This window comes from Schistocerca gregaria, chromosome 9, assembly GCF_023897955.1.
Source record: "Schistocerca gregaria isolate iqSchGreg1 chromosome 9, iqSchGreg1.2, whole genome shotgun sequence".
Taxonomy (NCBI): Eukaryota; Metazoa; Arthropoda; class Insecta; order Orthoptera; family Acrididae; genus Schistocerca; species Schistocerca gregaria.
Genome location: NC_064928.1, coordinates 62,807,292 through 62,824,146, shown reverse-complemented (window position 1 = coordinate 62,824,146; position 16,855 = coordinate 62,807,292).

The following is a 16,855-nucleotide window of genomic DNA, read 5'->3' as shown; positions in this document are numbered from 1 at the left end:
GTTTCATCAACACTCTGAAGGTCCACAGATTACAGAATGCTTCCAGATGTGCTTCGGAAACTACTACTATTCTTCCAGTGTACGATCAAAGCGTAGACAGTTTAAGACATCACTCCCATGGAGAAAAGTCCGCATGGTGCTTATTGTGTTCAATGCCGATGCAATTTTTGTGTCTCATCAACACTCTGAATGTCCACAGATTACAGAATTCTTACATATGTGCTTCGGAAACTACTGCTACTCTTCCAGTGTACGATCAAAGCGTAGACAGTTTAAGACATTACTCCCTTGGAGAAAAATCAGCATGGTGCTTATTGTGTTCGATGCCGATGCACTTTTTGTGTTTCATCAACACTCTGAAGTTCCTCAGATTACAGAATGCATCCAGATGCGCCGGAAACTACTACTAGTCTTCCAGTGTACGATCAAAGCGTAGACAGTTTAAGACATTACTCCCATAGAGAAAAGTCCGCATGGTGCTTATTGTGTTCAATGCAGATGCAATTGTTGTGTTTCATCAACACTCTGAAGGTCCACAGATTACAGAATGCATCCAGATGTGCTTCGGAAACTACTACTAGTCTTCCAGTGTACGATCAAAGCGTAGACAGTTTAAGACATTATTCGCATGGAGACAAGTCCGCATGGTGCTTATTGTGTTTAACGCCGATGCAATTTTTGTGTTTCATCAACACTCTGAAAGTCCACAGATTACAGAATGCATCCAGATGTGCTTCTTAAACTACTACTAATCTTAAAGTGAACTATCAAAGCGTAGACAGATTAAGACATTACTCCCATAGAGAAAATTCCGCATGGTGCTTATTGTGTTCAATGCCGATGCAATTTTCGTGTTTCATCAAGACTCTGAAGGTCCACAGATTACAGAATGCATCCAGATGTGCTTCGGAAACTACTACTAGTCTTCCAGGGAACGATCAAAGCGTAGACAGTTTAAGACATGACTCCCATGGAGACAAGTCCGCATGGTGCTTATTGTGTTCAATGCCGATGCAATTTTGGTGTTTCATCAACATTCTGATAGTCCACAGATTACAGAATGCATCCAGATGTGCTTCTTAAACTACTACTAATCTTAAAGTGAACTATCAAATCGTAGACAGTTTAAGACATTACTCCCATAGAGAAAATTCCGCATGACGCTTATTGTGTTCAATGCCGATGCAATTTTTGTGTTTCATCAACACTCTGAAGGTCCCCAGATTACAGAATGCTTCCAGATGTGCTTCGGAAACTACTACTAGTCTTCCAGGGAACGATCAAAGCGTAGACAGTTTAAGACATTACTCCCATGGAGAAAAGTCCGCATGGTCGTTAATTTGTTCAATGCCGATGCAATTTTTGTGTTTCATCAACACTCTGAAGGTCCACAGATTACAGAATGCATCCAGATGTGCTTCGGAAACTACTACTAGTCTTCAAGTGTACGATCAAAGCGTAGACAGTTTAAGACATTACTCCCATGGAGACAAGACCGCATGGTGCTTATTGTGTTCAATGCCGATGCAATTTTTGTGTTTCATCAACATTCTGATAGTCCACAGATCACAGAATGCATGCAGATGTGCTTCTTAAACTACTACTAATCTTAAAGTGAACTATCAAAGCGTAGACAGTTTAAGACATTACTCCCATAGAGAAAATTCAGCATGATGCTTATTGTGTTCAATGCCGATGCCATTTTTGTGTTTCATCAACACTCTAAAGGTCCACAGATTTCAGAACGCCTAAAGATATGCTTCGGAAACTACTACTAGTCTTCCAGGGAACAATCAAAGCGTAGACAGTTTATGACATTACTCCCATGGAGAAAAGTCCGCATGGTGCTTATTGTGTTCAATGCCGATGCAATTTTTGTGTTTCATCAACACTCTGAAGGTCCACAGATTACAGAATGCTTCCAGATGTGCTTCGGAAACTACTACTATTCTTCCAGTGTACGATCAAAGCGCAGACAGTTTAAGACATTACTCCTATGGCAAAAAATCCGCGTGTTGCTTATTGTGCTCAGTGCCGATGCAATTTTTGTGTTTCATCAACACTCTGAAGGTCCCCAGATTACAGAATGCTTCCAGATGTGCTTCGGAAACTACTACTAGTCTTCCAGTGTACGATCAAAGCGTAGACAGTTTAAGACATCACTCCCATGGAGAAAAGTCCGCATGGTGCTTATTGTGTTCAATGCCGATGCAATTTTTGTGTTTCATCAACACTCTGAATGTCCACAGATTACAGAATTCTTACATATGTGCTTCGGAAACTACTACTACTCTTCCAGTGTACGATCAAAGCGTAGACAGTTTAAGACATTACTCCCTTGGAGAAAAATCAGCATGGTGCTTATTGTGTTCGATGCCGATGCACTTTTTGTGTTTCATCAACACTCTGAAGTTCCTCAGATTACAGAATGCATCCAGATGCGCCGGAAACTACTACTAGTCTTCCAGTGTACGATCAAAGCGTAGACAGTTTAAGACATTACTCCCATAGAGAAAAGTCCGCATGGTGCTTATTGTGTTCAATGCAGATGCAATTGTTGTGTTTCATCAACACTCTGAAGGTCCACAGATTACAGAATGCATCCAGATGTGCTTCGGAAACTACTACTAGTCTTCCAGTGTACGATCAAAGCGTAGACAGTTTAAGACATTATTCGCATGGAGACAAGTCCGCATGGTGCTTATTGTGTTTAACGCCGATGCAATTTTTGTGTTTCATCAACACTCTGAAAGTCCACAGATTACAGAATGCATCCAGATGTGCTTCTTAAACTACTACTAATCTTAAAGTGAACTATCAAAGCGTAGACAGATTAAGACATTACTCCCATAGAGAAAATTCCGCATGGTGCTTATTGTGTTCAATGCCGATGCAATTTTCGTGTTTCATCAAGACTCTGAAGGTCCACAGATTACAGAATGCATCCAGATGTGCCTCGGAAACTACTACTAGTCTTCCAGGGAACGATCAAAGCGTAGACAGTTTAAGACATGACTCCCATGGAGACAAGTCCGCATGGTGCTTATTGTGTTCAATGCCGATGCAATTTTGGTGTTTCATCAACATTCTGATAGTCCACAGATTACAGAATGCATCCAGATGTGCTTCTTAAACTACTACTAATCTTAAAGTGAACTATCAAATCGTAGACAGTTTAAGACATTACTCCCATAGAGAAAATTCCGCATGACGCTTATTGTGTTCAATGCCGATGCAATTTTTGTGTTTCATCAACACTCTGAAGGTCCCCAGATTACAGAATGCTTCCAGATGTGCTTCGGAAACTACTACTAGTCTTCCAGGGAACGATCAAAGCGTAGACAGTTTAAGACATTACTCCCATGGAGAAAAGTCCGCATGGTCGTTAATTTGTTCAATGCCGATGCAATTTTTGTGTTTCATCAACACTCTGAAGGTCCACAGATTACAGAATGCATCCAGATGTGCTTCGGAAACTACTACTAGTCTTCAAGTGTACGATCAAAGCGTAGACAGTTTAAGACATTACTCCCATGGAGACAAGACCGCATGGTGCTTATTGTGTTCAATGCCGATGCAATTTTTGTGTTTCATCAACATTCAGATAGTCCACAGATCACAGAATGCATGCAGATGTGCTTCTTAAACTACTACTAATCTTAAAGTGAACTATCAAAGCGTAGACAGTTTAAGACATTACTCCCATAGAGAAAATTCAGCATGATGCTTATTGTGTTCAATGCCGATGCAATTTTTGTGTTTCATCAACACTCTGAAGGTCCCCAGATTACAGAATGCTTCCAGATGTGCTTCGGAAACTACTACTAGTCTTCCAGTGTACGATCAAAGCGTAGACAGTTTAAGACATTACTCCCTTGTAGAAAAGTACGGATTGTGCTTATTGTGTTCAATGCCGATGTAGTTTTTGTGTTTCATCAACTCTCTGAAGGTCCACAGATTACAGAATTCTTACATATGTGCATCGGAAACTATTACTATTCTTCCTGTGTACGATCAAAGCGTCGACAGTTTAAGACATTACTTCCTTGGAGAAAAATCTGCATGGTGCTTATTGTGTTCAAAGACGATGCACTTTTTGTGTTTCATCAACACTCTGAAGGTCCTCAGTTTACAGAATGCATACAGATGCGCATCGGAAACTACTACTAGTCTTACAGTGTACGATCAAAGCGTAGACATTTTAAGACATTACTCCCATAGAGAAAATTCCGCATGGTGCTTATTGTTTTCAATGCAGATGCAATTTTTGTGTTTCATCAACACTCTGAAGGTCCACAGATAACAGAATGCATCCAGATATGCTTCGGAAACTACTACTATTCTTCCAGTGTACGATCAAAGCGTAGACAGTTTAAGACATTACTCCCTTGGAGAAAAATCCGCATGGTGCTTATTGTGTTCAATGCCGATGCACTTTTTGTGTTTCATCAACACTCTGAAGGTCCACAGATTACAGAATGCATCCAGATGTGCTTCGGAAACTACTACTATTCTTCCAGTGCACGATCAAAGCGTAGACAGTTTAAGACATTACTCCCATGGAGACAAGCCCGCATGGTGCTTATTGTGTTCAATGCCGATGCAATTTTTCTGTTTCATCAACACTCTGAAAGTCCACAGATTACAGAATGCATCCAGATGTGCTTCTTAAACTACTACTAATCTTAAACTGAACTATCAAAGCGTAGACAGTTTAAGACATTACTCCCATAGAGAAAATTCCGCATGGTGCTTATTGTGTTCAATGCCGATGCAATTTTTGTGTTTCATCAACACTCTGAAGGTCCACAGATTACAGAATGCATCCAGATGTGCTTCGGAAACTACTACTAGTCTTCCAGGGAACGATCAAAGCGTAGACAGTTTAAGACATTACTCCCATGGAGAAAAGTCCGCATGGTGGTTAATTTGTTCAATGCCGATGCAATTTTTGTGTTTCATCAACACTCTGAAGGTCCACAGATTACAGAATGCATCCAGATGTGCTTCGGAAACTACTACTAGTCTTCAAGTGTACGATCAAAGCGTAGACAGTTTAAGACATTACTCCCATGGAGACAAGACCGCATGGTGCTTATTGTGTTCAATGCCGATGCAATTTTTGTGTTTCATCAACATTCTGATAGTCCACAGATTACAGAATGCATGCAGATGTGCTTCTTAAACTACTACTAATCTTAAAGTGAACTATCAAAGCGTAGACAGTTTAAGACATTACTCCCATAGAGAAAATACCGCATGATGCTTATTGTGTTCAATGCCGATGCAATTTTTGTGTTTCATCAACACTCTGAAGGTCCCCAGATTACAGAATGCTTCCAGATGTGCTTCGGAAACTACTACTAGTCTTCCAGTGTACGATCAAAGCGTAGACAGTTTACGACACTACTCCCTTGTAGAAAAGTCCGGATGGAGCTTATTGTGTTCAATGCCGATGTAATTTTTCTGTTTCATCAACACTCTGAAGGTCCACAGATTACAGAATTCTTACATATGAGCTTCGGAAACTACTACTATTCTTCCAGTGTACGATCAAAGCGTCGACAGTTTAAGACATTACTCCCTTGGAGAAAAATCCGCATGGTGCTTATTGTGTTCAATGCCGATGCACTTTTTGTGTTTCATCAACACTCTGAAGGTCCTCAGATTACAGAATGCATCCAGATGCGCATCGGAAACTACTACTAGTCTTACAGTGTACGATCAAAGCGTAGCCATTTTAAGACATTACTCCCTTGGAGAAAAATTCGCATGGTGCTTATTGTGTTCAATGCAGATGCAATTTTTGTGTTTCATCAACACTCTGAAGGTCCACAGATAACAGAATGCATCCAGATATGCTTCGGAAACTACTACTATTCTTCCAGTGTACGATCAAAGCGTAGACAGTTTAAGACATTACTCCCTTGGAGAAAAATCCGCATGGTGCTTATTGTGTTCAATGCCGATGCACTTTTTGTGTTTCAACAACACTCTGAAGGTCCACAGATTACAGAATGCATCCAGATGTGCTTCGGAAACTACTACTATTCTTCCAGTGCACGATCAAAGCGTAGACAGTTTAAGACATTACTCCCATGGAGACAAGCCCGCATGGTGCTTATTGTGTTCAATGCCGATGCAATTTTTCTGTTTCATCAACACTCTGAAAGTCCACAGATTACAGAATGCATCCAGATGTGCTTCTTAAACTACTACTAATCTTAAACTGAATTATCAAAGCGTAGACAGTTTAAGACATTACTCCCATAGAGAAAATTCCGCATGGTGCTTATTGTGTTCAATGCCGATGCAATTTTTGTGTTTCATCAACACTCTGAAGGTCCACAGATTACAGAATGCATCCAGATGTGCTTCGGAAACTACTACTAGTCTTCCAGGGAACGATCAAAGCGTAGACAGTTTAAGACATTACTCCCATGGAGAAAAGTCCGCATGGTGGTTAATTTGTTCAATGCCGATGCAATTTTTGTGTTTCATCAACACTCTGAAGGTCCACAGATTACAGAATGCATCCAGATGTGCTTCGGAAACTACTACTAGTCTTCAAGTGTACGATCAAAGCGTAGACAGTTTAAGACATTACTCCCATGGAGACAAGACCGCATGGTGCTTATTGTGTTCAATGCCGATGCAATTTTTGTGTTTCATCAACATTCTGATAGTCCACAGATTACAGAATGCATGCAGATGTGCTTCTTAAACTACTACTAATCTTAAAGTGAACTATCAAAGCGTAGACAGTTTAAGACATTACTCCCATAGAGAAAATACCGCATGATGCTTATTGTGTTCAATGCCGATGCAATTTTTGTGTTTCATCAACACTCTGAAGGTCCCCAGATTACAGAATGCTTCCAGATGTGCTTCGGAAACTACTACTAGTCTTCCAGTGTACGATCAAAGCGTAGACAGTTTAAGACATTACTCCCTTGTAGAAAAGTCCGGATGGAGCTTATTGTGTTCAATGCCGATGTAATTTTTCTGTTTCATCAACACTCTGAAGGTCCACAGATTACAGAATTCTTACATATGTGCTTCGGAAACTACTACTATTCTTCCAGTGTACGATCAAAGCGTCGACAGTTTAAGACATTACTCCCTTGGAGAAAAATCCGCATGGTGCTTATTGTGTTCAATGCCGATGCACTTTTTGTGTTTCATCAACACTCTGAAGGTCCTCAGATTACAGAATGCATCCAGATGCGCATCGGAAACTACTACTAGTCTTACAGTGTACGATCAAAGCGAAGACAGTTTAAGACATTACTCCCATAGAGAAAACTCCGCATGGTGCTTATTGTGTTCAATGCAGATGCAATTTTTGTGTTTCATCAACACTCTGAAGGTCCACAGATTACAGAATGCATCCAGATATGCTTCGGAAACTACTACTATTCTTCCAGTGTACGATCAAAGCGTAGACAGTTTAAGACATTACTCCCTTGGAGAAAAATCCGCATGGTGCTTATTGTGTTCAATGCCGATGCACTTTTTGTGTTTCATCAACACTCTGAAGGTCCACAGATTACAGAATGCATCCAGATGTGCTTCGGAAACTACTACTATTCTTCCAGTGCACGATCAAAGCGTAGACAGTTTAAGACATTACTCCCATGGAGACAAGCCCGCATGGTGCTTATTGTGTTCAATGCCGATGCAATTTTTCTGTTTCATCAACACTCTGAAAGTCCACAGATTACAGAATGCATCCAGATGTGCTTCTTAAACTACTACTAATCTTAAACTGAACTATCAAAGCGTAGACAGTTTAAGACATTACTCCCATAGAGAAAATTCCGCATGGTGCTTATTGTGTTCAATGCCGATGCAATTTTTGTGTTTCATCAACACTCTGAAGGTCCACAGATTACAGAATGCATCCAGATGTGCTTCGGAAACTACTACTAGTCTTCCAGGGAACGATCAAAGCGTAGACAGTTTAAGACATTACTCCCATGGAGAAAAGTCCGCATGGTCGTTAATTTGTTCAATGCCGATGCAATTTTTGTGTTTCATCAACACTCTGAAGGTCCACAGATTACAGAATGCATCCAGATGTGCTTCGGAAACTACTACTAGTCTTCAAGTGTACGATCAAAGCGTAGACAGTTCAAGACATTACTCCCATGGAGACAAGACCGCATGGTGCTTATTGTGTTCAATGCCGATGCAATTTTTGTGTTTCATCAACATTCTGATAGTCCACAGATCACAGAATGCATGCAGATGTGCTTCTTAAACTACTACTAATCTTAAAGTGAACTATCAAAGCGTAGACAGTTTAAGACATTACTCCCATAGAGAAAATTCAGTATGATGCTTATTGTGTTCAATGCCGATGCAATTTTTGTGTTTCATCAACACTCTGAAGGTCCCCAGATTACAGAATGCTTCCAGATGTGCTTCGGAAACTACTACTAGTCTTCCAGTGTACGATCAAAGCGTAGACAGTTTAAGACATTACTCCCTTGTAGAAAAGTACGGATTGTGCTTATTGTGTTCAATGCCGATGTAGTTTTTGTGTTTCATCAACACTCTGAAGGTCCACAGATTACAGAATTCTTACATATGTGCATCGGAAACTATTACTATTCTTCCTGTGTACGATCAAAGCGTCGACAGTTTAAGACATTACTTCCTTGGAGAAAAATCTGCATGGTGCTTATTGTGTTCAATGCCGATGCACTTTTTGTGTTTCATCAACACTCTGAAGGTCCTCAGATTACAGAATGCATCCAGATGCGCATCGGAAACTACTACTAGTCTTACAGTGTACGATCAAAGCGTAGACATTTTAAGACATTACTCCCATAGAGAAAATTCCGCATGGTGCTTATTGTGTTCAATGCAGATGCAATTTTTGTGTTTCATCAACACTCTGAAGGTCCACAGATAACAGAATGCATCCAGATATGCTTCGGAAACTACTACTATTCTTCCAGTGTACGATCAAAGCGTAGACAGTTTAAGACATTACTCCCTTGGAGAAAAACCCGCATGGTGCTTATTGTGTTCAATGCAGATGCAATTTTTGTGTTTCATCAACACTCTGAAGGTCCACAGATAACAGAATTCATCCAGATATGCTTCGGAAACTACTACTATTCTTCCAGTGCACGATCAAAGCGTAGACAGTTTAAGACATTACTCCCATGGAGACAAGCCCGCATGGTGCTTATTGTGTTCAATGCCGATGCAATTTTTCTGTTTCATCAACACTCTGAAAGTCCACAGATTACAGAATGCATCCAGATGTGCTTCTTAAACTACTACTAATCTTAAACTGAACTATCAAAGCGTAGACAGTTTAAGACATTACTCCCATAGAGAAAATTCCGCATGGTGCTTATTGTGTTCAATGCCGATGCAATTTTTGTGTTTCATCAACACTCTGAAGGTCCACAGATTACAGAATGCATCCAGATGTGCTTCGGAAACTACTACTAGTCTTCCAGGGAACGATCAAAGCGTAGACAGTTTAAGACATTACTCCCATGGAGAAAAGTCCGCATGGTGGTTAATTTGTTCAATGCCGATGCAATTTTTGTGATTCATCAACACTCTGAAGGTCCACAGATTACAGAATGCATCCAGATGTGCTTCGGAAACTACTACTAGTCTTCAAGTGTACGATCAAAGCGTAGACAGTTTAAGACATTACTCCCATGGAGACAAGACCGCATGGTGCTCATTGTGTTCAATGCCGATGCAATTTTTGTGTTTCATCAACATTCTGATAGTCCACAGATTACAGAATGCATGCAGATGTGCTTCTTAAACTACTACTAATCTTAAAGTGAACTATCAAAGCGTAGACAGTTTAAGACATTACTCCCATAGAGAAAATACCGCATGATGCTTATTGTGTTCAATGCCGATGCAATTTTTGTGTTTCATCAACACTCTGAAGGTCCCCAGATTACAGAATGCTTCCAGATGTGCTTCGGAAACTACTACTAGTCTTCCAGTGTACGATCAAAGCGTAGACAGTTTAAGACATTACTCCCTTGTAGAAAAGTCCGGATGGAGCTTATTGTGTTCAATGCCGATGTAATTTTTCTGTTTCATCAACACTCTGAAGGTCCACAGATTACAGAATTCTTACATATGTGCTTCGGAAACTACTACTATTCTTCCAGTGTACGATCAAAGCGTCGACAGTTTAAGACATTACTCCCTTGGAGAAAAATCCGCATGGTGCTTATTGTGTTCAATGCCGATGCACTTTTTGTGTTTCATCAACACTCTGAAGGTCCTCAGATTACAGAATGCATCCAGATGCGCATCGGAAACTACTACTAGTCTTACAGTGTACGATCAAAGCGTAGACAGTTTAAGACATTACTCCCATAGAGAAAACTCCGCATGGTGCTTATTGTGTTCAATGCAGATGCAATTTTTGTGTTTCATCAACACTCTGAAGGTCCACAGATTACAGAATGCATCCAGATATGCTTCGGAAACTACTACTATTCTTCCAGTGTACGATCAAAGCGTAGACAGTTTAAGACATTACTCCCTAGGAGAAAAATCCGCATGGTGCTTATTGTGTTCAATGCCGATGCACTTTTTGTGTTTCATCAACACTCTGAAGGTCCACAGATTACAGAATGCATCCAGATGTGCTTCGGAAACTACTACTATTCTTCCAGTGCACGATCAAAGCGTAGACAGTTTAAGACATTACTCCCATGGAGACAAGCCCGCATGGTGCTTATTGTGTTCAATGCCGATGCAATTTTTCTGTTTCATCAACACTCTGAAAGTCCACAGATTACAGAATGCATCCAGATGTGCTTCTTAAACTACTACTAATCTTAAACTGAACTATCAAAGCGTAGACAGTTTAAGACATTACTCCCATAGAGAAAATTCCGCATGGTGCTTATTGTGTTCAATGCCGATGCAATTTTTGTGTTTCATCAACACTCTGAAGGTCCACAGATTACAGAATGCATCCAGATGTGCTTCGGAAACTACTACTAGTCTTCCAGGGAACGATCAAAGCGTAGACAGTTTAAGACATTACTCCCATGGAGAAAAGTCCGCATGGTGGTTAATTTGTTCAATGCCGATGCAATATTTGTGTTTCATCAACACTCTGAAGGTCCACAGATTACAGAATGCATCCAGATGTGCTTCGGAAACTACTACTAGTCTTCAAGTGTACGATCAAAGCGTAGACAGTTTAAGACATTACTCCCATGGAGACAAGACCGCATGGTGCTTATTGTGTTCAATGCCGATGCAATTTTTGTGTTTCATCAACATTCTGATAGTCCACAGATTACAGAATGCATGCAGATGTGCTTCTTAAACTACTACTAATCTTAAAGTGAACTATCAAAGCGTAGACAGTTTAAGACATTACTCCCATAGAGAAAATACCGCATGATGCTTATTGTGTTCAATGCCGATGCAATTTTTGTGTTTCATCAACACTCTGAAGGTCCCCAGATTACAGAATGCTTCCAGATGTGCTTCGGAAACTACTACTAGTCTTCCAGTGTACGATCAAAGCGTAGACAGTTTAAGACATTACTCCCTTGTAGAAAAGTCCGGATGGAGCTTATTGTGTTCAATGCCGATGTAATTTTTCTGTTTCATCAACACTCTGAAGGTCCACAGATTACAGAATTCTTACATATGTGCTTCGGAAACTACTACTATTCTTCCAGTGTACGATAAAAAGCGTCGACAGTTTAAGACATTACTCCCTTGGAGAAAAATCCGCATGGTGCTTATTGTGTTCAATGCCGATGCACTTTTTGTGTTTCATCAACACTCTGAAGGTCCTCAGATTACAGAATGCATCCAGATGCGCATCGGAAACTACTACTAGTCTTACAGTGTACGATCAAAGCGTAGACAGTTTAAGACATTACTCCCATAGAGAAAACTCCGCATGGTGCTTATTGTGTTCAATGCAGATGCAATTTTTGTGTTTCATCAACACTCTGAAGGTCCACAGATTACAGAATGCATCCAGATATGCTTCGGAAACTACTACTATTCTTCCAGTGTACGATCAAATCGTAGACAGTTTAAGACATTACTCCCTTGGAGAAAAATCCGCATGGTGCTTACTGTGTTCAATGCCGATGCACTTTTTGTGTTTCATCAACACTCTGAAGGTCCACAGATTACAGAATGCATCCAGATGTGCTTCGGAAACTACTACTATTCTTCCAGTGTACGGTCAAAGCGTAGACAGTTTAAGACATTACTCCCATGGAGACAAGCCCGCATGGTGCTTATTGTGTTCAATGCCGATGCAATTTTTCTGTTTCATCAACACTCTGAAAGTCCACAGATTACAGAATGCATCCAGATGTGCTTCTTAAACTACTACTAATCTTAAAGTGAACTATCAAAGCGTAGACAGTTAAAGTCATTACTCCCATAGAGAAAATTCCGCATGGTGCTTATTGTGTTCAATGCCGATGCAATTTTTGTGTTTCATCAACACTCTGAAGGTCCACAGATTACAGAATGCATCCAGATGTGCTTCGGAAACTACTACTAGTCTTCCAGGGAACGATCAAAGCGTAGACAGTTTAAGACATTACTCCCATGGAGAAAAGTCCGCATGGTGGTTAATTTGTTTAATGCCGATGCAATTTTTTGTTTCATCAACACTCTGAAGGTCCACAGATTACAGAATGCATCCAGATGTGCTTCGGAAACTACTACTAGTCTTCAAGTGTACGATCAAAGCGTAGACAGTTTAAGACATTACTCCCATGGAGACAAGTCCGCATGGTGCTTATTGTGTTCAATGCCGATGCAATATTTGTGTTTCATCAACACTCTGATACTCCACAGATTACAGAATGCATCCAGACGTGCTTCTTAAACTACTACTAATCTTAAAGTGAACTATCAAAGCGTAGACAGTTTAAGACATTACTCCCATAGGGAAAATTCCGCATGGTGCTTATTGTGTTCAATGCCGATGCAATTTTTGTGTTTCATCAACACTCTGATACTCCACAGATTACAGAATGCATCCAGATGTGCTTCTTAAACTACTACTAATCTTAAAGTGAACTATCAAAGCGTAGACAGTTTAAGACATTACTCCCATAGGGAAAATTCCGCATGGTGCTTATTGTGTTCAATGCTGATGCAATTTTGGTGTTTCATCAACACTCTGAAGGTCCATAGATTACAGAATGCATCCAGATGTGCTTCGGAATCTACTACTAGTCTTCCAGGTAACGATCAAAGCGTAGACAGTGTAAGACATTACTCCCATGGCGAAAAGTCCGCTATGTGGCTAATTTGTTCAATGCCGATGCAATATTTGTGTTTCATCAACACTCTGAAGGTCCACAGATTACAGAATGCATCCAGATGTGCTTCGGAAAATACTACTAGTCTTTCAGGGAACGATCAAAGCTTTGACAGTTTAAAACATTACTCACATGGAGAGAAGTTCGCATGCTGCTTATTGTGTTCAATTCCGATTTAATTTTTGTGTTTCATCAGCACTCTGAACGTCCACAGATTACAGAATGCTTCCAGATGTGCTTCGGAAACTACTACTAGTCTTCCAGTGTACGATCAAAGCGTAGACAGTTTAAGACATTACTCCTATGGAGACAAGTCCGCATGGTGCTTATTGTGTTCAATGATGATGCAATTATTGTGTTTCATCAACACTCTGAAGGTCCACAGATTACAGAATGCATCCAGATGTGTCTCTTATCTACTACTAATCTTAAAGTGAACTATCAAAGCGTAGACAGTTTAAGACATTACTCCCATGGAGAAAAGTCCGTATGGTGCTTATTGTGTTCAATGCCGATGCCATTTTTTTCTTTCATCAACACTCTGAAGGTCCATAGATTACAGAATGCCTCCAGATGTGCTTCGGAAACTACTACTAGTCTTCCTGTGAACCATCAATGCGTAGACCGTTTAAGACATTACTCCATACAGAAAAATCCGCATGGTGCTTATTGTGTTCAATGCCGATGCAATTTTTGTGTTTCATCAACACTCTAAAGGTCCACAGATTACAGAATGCCTCCAGATATGCTTCGGAAACTACTACTAGTCTTAAAGGGAACAATCAAAGCGTAGACAGTTTAAGACATTACTCCCTTTAGAAAAGTCCGCATGGTGCTTATTGTGTTCAATGCCGATGCAATTTCTGTGTTTCATCAACACTCTGAAGGTCCACAGATTACAGAACGCTTCCAGATGTGCTTCTTAAACTACTACTAATCTTAAAGTGAACTATCAAAGCGTAGACAGTTTAAGACATTACTCCCATAGAGAAAATTCCGCATGATGCTTATTGTGTTCAATGCCGATGCAATTTTTGTGTTTCATCAACACTCTGAAGGTCCACAGATTACAGAATGCATCCTGATGTGCTTGGGAAACTACTACTAGTCTTCCAGTGTACGATCAAAGCGTAGACAGTTTAAGACATTACTCCCATGGAGAAAAGTCCGCATGGTGGTTAATTTGTTCAATGCCGCTGGAAATTTTGTGTTTCATCAACACTCTGAAGGTCCACAGATTACAGAATGCATCCAGATGTGCTTCGGAAACTACTACTAGTCTTCAAGTGTACGATGAAAGCGTAGACAGTTAAGACATTACTCCCATGGAGACAAGTCCGCATGGTGCTTATTGTGTTCAATGCCGATGCAATTTTTGTGTTTCATCCACATTCTGATAGTCCACAGATTACAGAATGCATCCAGATGTGCTTCTTAAACTACTACTAATCTTAAAGTGAACTATCAAAGCGTAGACAGTTTAAGACATTACTCCCATAGAGAAAATTCCGCATGATGCTTATTGTGTTCAATGCCGATGGAATTTTTGTGTTTCATCAACACTCTGAAGGTCCCCAGATTACAGAATGCTTCCAGATGTGCTTCGGAAACTACTACTATCTTCCAGTGTACGATCAAAGCGTAGACAGTTTAATAAAAATTACTCCCATGGAGATAAGTTCCCCATGGTGCTTATTGTGTTCAATGCCGATGCACGTTTTGTGTTTCATCAACACTCTGAAGGTCCTCAGATTACAGAATGCATCCAGATGCGCATCGGAAACTACTACTAGCCTTACAGTGTACGATCAAAACGTAGACAGTTTAAGACATTACTCCCATAGAGAAAATTCAACATGGTGCTTATTGTGTTCAATGCCGATGCAATTTTTGTGTTTCATCAACACTCTGAAGGTCCCCAGGTTACAGAATGCTTCCAGATATGCTTCGGAAACTACTACTAGTCTTCCAGTGTAGGATCAAAGCGTAGACAGTTTAAGACATTACTCCCATGGAGAAAAGTCCGCATGGCGCTTACTGTGTTCAATGCCGATGCAATTTTTGTTTTTCATCAACACTCTGAAGGTCCACAGATTACAGAATTCTTACATATGTGCTTCGGAAACTACTACTATTCTTCCAGTGTACAATCAAAGCCTAGACAGTTTAAGACATTACTCCCTTGGAGAAAAATCCGCATGGTGCTTATTGTGTTCAATGCCGATGCACTTTTTTGTTTCATCAACACTCTGAAGGTCCTCAGATTACAGAATGCATCCAGATGCGCAGCGGAAACTACTACTAGTCTTCCAGTGTACGATCAAAGCGTAGACAGTTTAAGACATTACTCCCATAGAGAAAATTCAACATGGTGCTTATTGTGTTCAATGCCGATGCAATTTTTGTGTTTCATCAACACTCTGAAGGTCCAAAGATTACAGAATGCATCCAGATGTGCTTCGGAAACTACTACTAGTCTTCCAGGGAACGATCAAAGCGTAGACAGTTTAAGACATTACTCCCATGGAGAAAAGTCCGCATGGTGGTTAATTTGTTTAATGCCGATGCAATTTTTGTGTTTCATCAACACTCTGAAGGTCCACAGATTACAGAATGCATCCAGATGTGCTTCGGAAACTACTACTAGTCTTCAAGTGTACGATCAAAGCGTAGACAGTTTAAGACATTACTCCCATGGAGACAAGTCCGCATGGTGCTTATTGTGTTCAATGCCGATGCAATTTTTGTGTTTCATCAACACTCTGATACTCCACAGATTACAGAATGCATCCAGATGTGCTTCTTAAACTACTACTAATCTTAAAGTGAACTATCAAAGCGTAGACAGTTTAAGACATTACTCCCATAGGGAAAATTCCGCATGGTGCTTATTGTGTTCAATGCCGATGCAATTTTTGTGTTTCATCAACACTCTGATACTCCACAGATTACAGAATGCATCCAGATGTGCTTCTTAAACTACTACTAATCTTAAAGTGAACTATCAAAGCGTAGACAGTTTAAGACATTACTCCCATAGGGAAAATTCCGCATGGTGCTTATTGTGTTCAATGCCGATGCATTTTTGGTGTTTCATCAACACTCTGAAGGTCCATAGATTACAGAATGCATCCAGATGTGCTTCGGAATCTACTACTAGTCTTCCAGGGAACGATCAAAGCGTAGACAGTGTAAGACATTACTCCCATGGCGAAAAGTCCGCTATGTGGCTAATTTGTTCAATGCCGATGCAATATTTGTGTTTCATCAACACTCTGAAGGTCCACAGATTACAGAATGCATCCAGATGTGCTTCGGAAACTACTACTAGTCTTCCAGGGAACAATCAAAGCGTAGACAGTTTAAGACATTACTCCCTTTAGAAAAGTCCGCATGGTGCTTATTGTGTTCAATGCCGATGCAATTTCTGTGTTTCATCAACACTCTGAAGGTCCACAGATTACAGAACGCTTCCAGATGTGCTTCTTAAACTACTACTAATCTTAAAGTGAACTATCAAAGCGTAGACAGTTTAA